Here is a 10628-nt window from a genome sequence, read left to right as displayed (position 1 = left end):
CTAGATATCTTATGGTTTTGGGTGCAATTGTAAATGGGATCGACTCCTTAATTTCTCTTTCTTCTGTCTTGTTAGTGTATAGGAATGCCACTGATTTCTGTGCATTGATTTTACATCCTGCCACTTTACTTAATTCCTGTATGAGTTCTAGCAGTTTTGGGGTGGAGTCTTTTGGGTTTTCCACATAAAATATCATATCAACTGCAAAGAGTGAGAGTTTGACTTCTTCTTTGCTGATTCAGATGCCTTTTATTTCTTTTTGTTGTCTGATTGCTGTGGTGTGGACTTCTAGTACTATGTTGAATAGCAGTGGTGATAGTGGACATCCTTGCCTTGTTCCTGACCTTAGGGGGAAAGCTCTCAGTTTTTCCCCATTGAGAATGACATTCACTGTGGGATTTTCATAGATGGCTTTTATGATATTGAGGTATTTACCCTCTATCTCTACACTCTAAAGAGTTTTAATAAAGAAGGGATGCTGTACTTTGTCAAATGCTTTTTCTGCATCTATTGAGAGGATCATATGGTTCTTGTTCTTTCCTTTATTAATGTATTGTATCACATTGATTGATTTGCAGATGTTGAACCAATCTTGCAGCCCAGGGATAAATCCCACTTGGTTGTGGTGAATAATCCTTTTAATGTACTGTTGGATCCTATTGGCTAGTATTTTGGTGAGAATTTTTGCATCCATGTTCATCAGGGATATTGGTCTGTAATTCTCCTTTTTGATGGGGTCTTTGTCTGGTTTAGGGATCAAGGTAATGCTGGCCTCATAAAATGAGTTTGGAAGTTCTCCTTCCATTTCTATTTTTTGGAACAGTTTCAGAATAGGTATTAATTATTCTTTAAATGTTTGGTAGAATTACCCTGGAAAGCCATCTGGCCCTGGGCTTTTGTTTGTTGGGAGATTTTTGATGACTGCTTCAATTTCCTTAGTGGTTATGGGTCTGTTCAGGTTTTCTATTTCTTCCTGGTTCAGTTTTGGTAGTTTATACATCTCTAGGGATGCATCCATTTCTTCCAGATTATCTAATTTGCTGGCATAGAGTTGCTCATAATATGTTCTTGTAATTGTTTGTATTTCCTTGGTGTTGGTTGTGATCTCTCCTCTTTCATTCATGATTTTATTTATTTGGGTCACTTCTCTCTTCTTTTTGATAAGTCTGGCCAGGGGTTTATCAATCTTATTAATTCTTCCAAAGAACCAGTTCCTAGTTTCGTTGATCAGTTCTACTGTTCTTTTGGTTTCTATTTCATTGATTTCTGCTCTGATCTTTACTATTTCTCTTCTCTTGCTGGGTTTAGGCTTTATTTGCTGTTCTTTCTCCAGCTCCTTTAGGTGTAGGGTGAGGTTGTGTATTTGAGACCTTTCTTGTTTCTTGAGAAAGGCTTGTATTGCTATATACTTTCCTCTTAGGACCGCCTTTGCTGCATCCCAAAGATTTTGAACTGTTGTGTTTTCATTTTCATTTGTTTCCATGAATTTTTTAAATTCTTCTTTAATTTCCTGGTTGACCAATTCATTCTTCAGTAGGATGCTCTTTAGCCTCCATATATTTGAGTTCTTTCCAACTTTCCTTTTGTGATTGAGTTCTAGTTTCAAAGCATTGTGGTCCGAAAATATACAGGGAATGATCCTAATCTTTTGGTACCAGTTGAAACCTGATTTGTGACCTAGGATGTGATCTATTCTGGAGAATGTTAGAATGTTCCATGGGCACTAGAGAAGAATGTGTATTCTGTTGCTTTGGGATGAAATGTTCTGAATATATCTGTGAAGTCCATTTGGTCCAGTGTGTCAGTTAAAGTCTTTATTTCCTTGTTGATCTTTTGCTTAGATGATCTGTCCATTTCAGTGAGGGGGCTGTTAAAGTCCCCTATTATTATTGTATTGTTGTTGATGTGTTTCTTTGATTTTGTTATTAATTGGCTTATATAATTGGCTGCTCCCATGTTAGGGGCATAGATATTTACAATTGTTAGATCTTCTTGTTGGATAGACCCTTTAAGTATGATATAGTGCCCTTCCTCATCTCTTATTATAGTCTTTGGTTTAAAATCTAATTTGTCTGATATAAGGATTTCCACCCCAGCTTTCTTTTGATGTCCATTAGCATGGTAAATAATTTTCCACCCCCTCACTTTCAATCTGGGGGTGTCTTTGGGTCTAAAATGAGTCTCTTGCAGACAGCATATTGATGGGTCTTGTTTTTTTTTTTTTTTAAAGATTTTTATTTATTTATTGAGAGAGAGAGAGAATGATGGAGAGAGAATATGAGTAGAGAAGAGGGTCAGAGGGAGAAGCAGACTCCCTGCTGAGCAGGGAGCCCGATGCGGGACTCGATCCCGGGACTCCAGGATCATGACCTGAGCCGAAGGCAGTCACTTAACCGACTGAGCCACCCAGGCACCCGATGGGTCTTGTTTTTTAATCCAATCTGATAGCCTGTGTCTTTTGATTGGGGCATTTAGCCCATTTACATTCAGGGTAACTATTGAAAGATAAGAATTTAGTGCCAATATATTGCCCGTAAGGTGACTGTTACTGTATATTGTCTGTGTTCCTTTCTGGTCTATGTTGCTTTTAGGCTCTCTCTTTGCTTAGAGGACCCCTTTCAATATTTCTTGTAGGGCTGCTTTCATGTTTGCAAATTCTTTTAGTTTTTGTTTGTCCTGGAAGCTTTTTATCTCTCCTTCTATTTTCAGTGACAGCCTAGCTGGATATAGTATTCTTGGCTGCGTATTTTTCTCATTTACTGCTCTGAATATATCATGCCAGTCCTTTCCGGCCTGCCAGGTCTCTGTGGATAGGTCTGTTGGCAATATAATGTTTCTACCATTGTAGGTTACGGACCTCTAGTCCCAAGCTGCTTTCAGGATTTTCTCTTTGTCTCTGAGACTCGTAAGTTTTCCTATTAGATGTCGGGGTGTTGACCTATTTTTATTGATATTGAGGGGGGTTCTCTATGCCTCCTGGATTTTGATGCCTGTTTCCTTCCCCAAATTAGGGAAGTTCTCTGCTATAATTTACTCCAATATACTTTCTGCCCCTCTCTCTCTTTCTTCTTCTTCTGGGATCCCAATTATTCCAACACTATTTCATCTTATGGTATCACTTATCTCTTGAATTCTGCCCTCATGATCTAGTAGTTGTTTAACTCTCTTTTTTCTCAGCTTCTTTATTCTCCGTCATGTGGTCTTCTGTATCACTAATTCTCTCTTCTGCCTCATTTATCCTAGCAGTTAGAGCCTCCATTTTTTTTTTTAAGATTTTATTTATTTATTTGACAGAGAGAGACAGCGAGAGAGGGAACACAAGCAGGGGGAGTGGGAGAGGGAGCAGGCCTCCCGCAGAGCAGGGACCCCAATGCGGGGCTCGATCCCAGGACCCTGGGATCATGACCCGAGCCGAAGGCAGACGCTTAACTACTGAGCCACCCAGGCGCCCCAGAGCCTCCATTTTTTATTGCACCTCATTATTAGCCTTTTTTTATTTCAACTTAGTTAGATTTTAGTTCTTTTATTTCTCCAGAAAGGGTTTCTCTAGTATCTTCCATGCTTTTTCCAAGCCCAGCTAGTATCTTTATAATCATCATTCTGAACTCTAGTTCCAACATCTTACTAAAGTCCGTATTGATTAGGTCCCTGGCAGTCGGTATTGCCTCTTGTTCTTTTTTTTTGAGATGAGTTTTTCTGTCTTGTCATTTTGTCCAGAGGAGAATAGATGAATGAGAGAACAAAATGCTAACAGGGTAACAATGACCCCAGAAAAATATACACTAAACAAATCAGAAGAGACCTGAAACCGGGGGAAAAGAAAGGGAAAGAAAGAAAAAAGAAAAAAAAAAGAATATGATCAAATATGATCAGGCTGGTGAATAGATCAGTGCCACACACTAGATTTTGGGCGTATTTTGGTCTGTTAGAAGAAACTGCCTCCCAAAATTTTAACTAAAGAAAAACTTATATATGTAGAAAAATAAGGGTAAATATGATGAAGGGATGGAATATGACTGTAAAGATGAAAATTATAAAAGATTTTATAAAAGGAACTGAAAAAAGAAAGATGAGAAATTTTAGAAAAAGGGGGGGGTGCAGAGAATGTGATCAGGCAGGAGACTAGAACAAAGCCATACACTAGAGATTTAGGGTATATTTTGGTCTGTTAGAAGAAACTGTATCCCACACTTTTAAAGAGAGAACAACTTATATATATATACCAAAAATAAGTTTAACTACTATGAAGGGATAGAATATGACTCTAAAAATGAAAAATAAAAAAGTTTTTTTTAAAAAAAGGGACTGATAAGATGTTGTGGTTGAAAAACGGAAAAAGAAAAATTCAAGAAAAAATTGAAAAAGAAAAAAATAAAGAAAATTTAAAAAATTAACTTTGAAAGACTAAAGAATCATGCGGGGAAAGCCATGAGTTCTATGTGCAGTATTCCCCTAGTGCTGGAGTTCGGCCGTTCTCATTGATCGGTAAACTTGGTCTTGGCTGGCTGTTCTTGCCAATCTTCTGGGGAAGGGGCCTGTTGCTGTGGTTCTCAAATGTCTTTGTTGAAGGTGGAATTGCCCCGCCCTCGCTGGGGCTGGGCTAAGTAATCTGCTCAGGTTTGCTCTCAGGAGTTTTTGTTCCCTGCAAGCTTTCTGTACAGCTTTGGAGGCCAAGAGTGAAAATGGCAGCCTCCCAATCTCTACCCAGAGGAGCCAAGAACTCGGGGCCCCACTCCTCAGTGTGCCCCCAGAGAAAAGCAGTCAATCACTCCCATCTCCCCGGTCTCCTGCTGCACTCCATGCTCACCCGGCCTGTGACTGAGCATTTGTCTCTCTGGCACCTGACCCCGTGTGGAGTCTCCAAACCCAGCAGACCCTGGTGGTGCACTCCCATGCCACTCCTCCCAGGGGAGGAAGGGGAGTTTCTCCGGATCTGCCACTTGTTGGGTCCTTGCTGGAAGAGCAGTGACCCGACTGTGCCACGGATCACAGTTTATGGCAACCCCAAGCTGAGAGCCCGTTCCTCGGCTCCGTCTCTGCAGCTGGCTTCCCTGCTCCGATACCTGGGAGCTCTGTTGCACTCAGGCACCCCGGGTCTTTCTGTGACCCCGAGGGTCCTGAGACCACACTGTCCCACGAAGTCTCCACCCCCCTGCTTAGCCACTGGAGTGACGTCCCTCAGCAGAGCAGACTTCTAGAAGTTCTGATTTTGTGCTCTGCGGCTCTATCACTTGCCAGAAGTGGCCAGAAGTGGCCCTCCCCCACCATCTATCCTCCTGAATATCACCTTGGATTCACTTCTCCGCATGTCCTACCTTCCAGATAGTGGTCGCTTTTCTGTCATAGAGTTGCAGCTATTCTTTTCTTCGATCTCCTGTTGAGTTCGTAGGTATTCAGAATGCTTTAATCCCTATCTAGCTGAATTCCTGGGACCAGACGAAATTTAGGTCTCCTACTCCTCCGCCATCTTGCTCCTCCCCCGTAAATCCATTTTCTTATGATGGTTTTATGATGGTTACATATGTCAAAATTCTTCAAAGTTTACACTTTAAACATGTGTAATTTATTATATGTCAATTACATATCAATAAAGCTGTAAAAATGTATTGAATGGGCTTAAAGCAGACTGGACATAAGAAATGACCAGTGATCAAAAACTAATGATGTATTGTATGGTGACTAACATAACATAATAACATTAAAAAAAAAAAAAGAAATGATCAGTGAACTTGAAGAAAACACAATAGAAATTATTCAAACTGGATAAATAGTTAGTAGGACCTAACCAGCAGGTTAACACACATTCATCTCATAAGAAGAGAGCGATAAGGGAACAGAAAAAATACAAGGGGAAATAATGGCCAAATTATTTTTCTTTTCAAATTTCCGACAAGTCCCCAAAACTATAAGCCCTGAAAAGGTCAAAAACCCCAAGCAGGAAAAAATATAAAGAAATCCACATCATAATCAAATTGTCTGAAAATGAAAGTTAGAGAAAATCTTAGAAGCATCCAGAATAAAAAAAAAGAAAAGATACATTAAGTACAGGGCAACAATAATTGGAGTGAGAGCTGCCTTCTCAGGAGAAACGGGATGACAGAAGACAACGGATTTACAGCTTCACAAGTGTGAAGGGAAGTGTCAGTCAACCTAGAATTCTGTAGCCAATAGAAGTTTTCTTCAGAAATACAGGGAAATGACATCCTCAGATAAACAAGAGCCGAGAGAATTCACTGCTAGCAGATCCACACCACAAGGAATAGTAAAAGCAATTTTTCAGGCTAAAGGGAACTGACGCAGATGGAAATGCGAATCTCATGGAAGAAAAAAGCAGCACTGGGAATGTTAAGTATGACAGTAAATATAATGATTTTTTTTCTTAATTTCTTTAAAAGACACTTAAGCACTTAAAGCAAAAATGTTTTAATTGTGTTGTAGGGTTTATAACTTATGAAGAAGTAAAATATGTGACAGGAAAAGCACAGAGGACAGGATAAGAGTAAATGGATTTCTGCCATCCATTGCAATGCTTGCATTTTACATGAAATGGTGTAATATTAATTCAAGGCGAGGAATGATAAGTTCAGAGTGCATGTTATAATACCTAAAGGAACCACTAAGAAGTAACACAAATGCTAAAATGGAACACTAAAAATATTCGGTTATCTCAAAAGAAAACCCAAAAGGAGAAATCAAGAAACAGAGGGAAAAAGACAAACAAAAACAAAAACAAAAAAACAAGTAGAAAATGAAGACCTACACCCGACCATATCAGTAATCTCTTTACGCATAAAATAAACACTCCAATTGAAAGATAGCAGTTGTCGGACTGGATCAAAGAGTAAACAATAAAAAATTAAAGCAAGACCCAACTCTACATTATTGACAGGAGAGAACTCTCAACATAAAGAAGAAAGCAGATATGACATTCAAATGATGGAAAAAATGCATAACATGCAAAGGCGAGGCATAAAAAAGCTGGTGTGGGTATACTCATATCAGACAAGGTAGAGTTCAAGACAAGGTATATTGCCAGAGAAAAAGAGGAACTTTCCATAATGTTAAAAGGATCAATTCATTAAAAAAAAATAATAATAGTCTTAAAAATATACACTTAAAATATAACCTTAAAAATAAAGCTTCAGAGGCACCTCGGTGGCTCAGTCGGTTAAGCGTCTGCCTTCGGCTCAGGTCATGATCCCAGGGTCCTGAGATCGAGCCCTGCATTGGGCTCTCTGCTCCGTGGGAAGCCTGCTTCTCCCTCTCCCACTCCCCCTGCTTGTGTTCCCTCTCGCTGTCTCTCTCTCTGGGTCAAATAAATAAATAAAATCTTTAAAAAAATAAAATTAAAATAAAGCTTCAGAGGTGCCTCAGTGGCTCAGTCATTAAGCATCTGCCTTCGGCTCAGGTCATGATCCCAGGGTCCTGGGATCGAGCCCTGCATTGGGCTCTCTGCTGGGCAGGAAGCCTGCTTCTCCCTCTTCCACTCTCCCTGACTGTGTTCCCTCTCTCGCTGTGTCTCTCTCTGTCAAATAAATAAAATCTTAAACAAATAAAATAAATAAAGCTTCAAAGCAGGTAAAGCAAAAATTCACAGAATTAAAGGGAAAAATAAGCAAATTCACAATCACAGTTGGAGATTTTGACAATCACTCCATCAGTAATTGATAGAACCAGGGCCAGGATTAGGGTAAGGCAAGTGAGGCACTCACCTTAGGTGCAAAAAGTAAAGGTTCACCAACAAACTCTGTCATCATAATAAATAATATTTTAGGTAATAGTCTTTTTTTAAAAAATAAAAAATAAATTTTTAAAAAATGAAAATTAATGCAAAAAAAATCCATGAGGAACAAAACACCAAAATTTTAAATAATAGCAGGATCAGTATTTCTGATTTTTCCTTTTACCTCCGGCTACAGCATGGATCCGAACAGCAACATTACTGATCCTTCTTTATTTAACATTTTTATATTTTCTTCAGCACTTCTACCCATGAGTCACAGAAGAAACACCAAGGGAATTAGAAAATATTTTAACCTGAATCATAATGAAAAGATTACATAGTGAGATATGTAGGATTCAGCTAAAACACTTCTTACGGAAACATGTTTACCTCTAAATGTCTGTATTATAAAAAGAATAAAGTTTTAAAGTCTGTGATCTAAGCTCTCATGTTAAAAGCTAGGAAAAAAAGAGCAGACTGAACTTGAACAAAGTTCATTATAAAGATGTATAGAAATCAGTGAAACCAAAGCAAACAGACAACAGCAAAAATCAGCAAGCTTGAAAGTTGTTTCTTGGAAGTGATGAATAAAACATATAAATCCCCAGCTAGATTGACAAAGAAAAGATAGGGGGGAAAAAAGCCAATGCAGCTTACCAAAACCAGGAATGAAAGATGGAGCATTGCTGCACATGCTACAAAGTTTCAGTGGATAATAATGAATAATTTTATGCTGATACATTTGACAACTTGGATGAAACAGACAGATTACTTGCAAAGCACATCCTACTAAAGCTGACTCAAGAAGAAATAGAAAATCTGAAATTATTTAGTCCTGCTCTCAGATAGAGCTGGCTTTCCCTCCAGATCCAGGAAATTTTTCCAGCCCCTGTATATCTTCTATCTCAGGGTTCCCTAGTACCCAGCCCCTCTCCTGGGAAACATAATAATTAAATGTTATTGATTACTATATTTTATTTTATAGCTTTGTGTCACCTAGTATATATTCATTTTTTATTAATTCAGCAAAGGTTTACTGAGCACCTACTAGGTGTTAGGGCACTCTACTAAGGTATCAGGGACACAAGAGCTATTTATATTGATTAATGGTGAATTCAATTTATTTTATTTTTTTTTAAGATTTTATTTATTTATTTGACAGAGAGAGACAGCGAGAGAGGGAACCCAAGCAGGGGGAGTGGGAGAGGGAGAAGCAGGCTTCCCGCCGAGCAGGGAGCCCGATGCGGGACTCGATCCCAAGATGTTGGGATCATGATCTGTGCCGAAGGCAGACGCTTAACGACTGAGCCACCCAGGCACCCCAATGGTGAATTCAATTTAATCATGTGTTCATTCTTATTAAAATTGGACCTTGGATCCCTGGGAAGGACATAGTCCATCATTATGACACCGTTTCTATGGAAAAATCAGATTTGCTTGATGTTATTTCAATGCAGTATCTTTGCACTGGAAATCAAGTTTATTACAAACTTGAGAGTTGTCTGTACTCTGTTGAGGAGATAGGGACATGTTTACTATGGTTTAGAAAGATTTTTAACCCAAAAAAACCTAAAAAGTGGTCAAGGTTTTAAAAGGAGTGTCAACTGTCTGAGAAATAAATACCCAGAGAGGCTGATTCTTGAACAAGATGCTCTGGATTGCCAGTATCATGTGCTCCCCCAGCTGTGACATCATCCCTCACACAGTGACTGGGGGGTTCAGGGGGGATGCTGTTGATGTTGGAAATGGGGGGTAGGGGAAGGAGCCTGGGCACTAAGGTGAGTAGGTTTTAAATCCTAGCTCTGCTCCTTACCAGCTGCATGAGTCTGGACCACCCCTCAGGGTGCTCGTAGGTCCCAGCACCTGGTGCAAAGCCACGTCAGTTGGATTTGCCCTGGGTGTGGCTTATGCTGACCCAGCCACCTTCTCTAACTGGCTAGGGGACCAGAACTTCCAGCCACAAGGGTCCTGAGAATACTTCCCTACAGTGCTCTGGTCCTACACCCATGGGCAGCGCAGAATTCATTCACACCCACCCAAGAACCACAGTAAAATAACAAGAGGAGAAGGAGGTATTTGTAGGTTTAGAAGAATATCCATGCCTTTGCCTGTGCATGTACTTGACCACTGGTGAAGCCCTACTTCTTAGCTTACTTGATTTTCACAACCATCTTCTAAGACCCCAGGGACAAATTGCATGCCCATTTCACAGAAGAGAAAACTGTTAATCAGAGGGACAGAGTGACTCGCCCGAGGGCCCATGGTAATCAGCATGGCTGGGACTAGAGACCTACCCAAGTCCTTGTCCTCTGCACCCTGGGCTGCACAGGGTTCCCTTGTTGCTGCCAGTGAGGGAGGCTGTTATGCAAAAGTGTTGTGGATGCTGGAAACCCAGCTAGGGCGTTTTTGCCCTATAATGGACACTTGTAAATATCCCTGGAGCCAGGTGGGGCCAGTAAAATGTTAAACAAATAAGGACTATTGTTTAGAATCTGTAAGTTGTTTGCTTCCTGGAGTCGAGGCCAAGCAGGCGTGGTGGGGGGTGGGGCTACTCTTTTTGCTGTAAAGGGTCACAAAGCAACCCTTGGAGGTGGTGAGCTTCTTGGGATGGGCCCTTGGTTTACTCCCCAAACTTATGTCAACATCTAAAGGGTGTGAAGGCTAGAGTGGTGTTTCCCAGGGCGACACAACTAGACAGAGAAGGAACTGGAAGGCAACTTACACTACAAGAAGGCAGTGCTGAGTAGCTGTCTTGCACTAGGGTTTTCCCACCGTGTCATCTCCTCTAGCTTTTTCTCCCAAACTTCATGAAACTTGCTTCTTTTCAGAAGCAAAATTCTGGGCATCTTTCTGCAATTTGTCTTCTCTCCAGCCCTGATCTGGGGTAAGTTTCTGACCTTTGGCA

Source organism: Mirounga angustirostris, unplaced genomic scaffold, assembly GCF_029215605.1.
Source record: "Mirounga angustirostris isolate CCGP_5_RB_7025 unplaced genomic scaffold, mMirAng1.0.hap1 SCAF_9, whole genome shotgun sequence".
Classification (NCBI taxonomy): Eukaryota; Metazoa; Chordata; class Mammalia; order Carnivora; family Phocidae; genus Mirounga; species Mirounga angustirostris.
Note: the sequence above shows the minus strand (reverse complement) of the source record.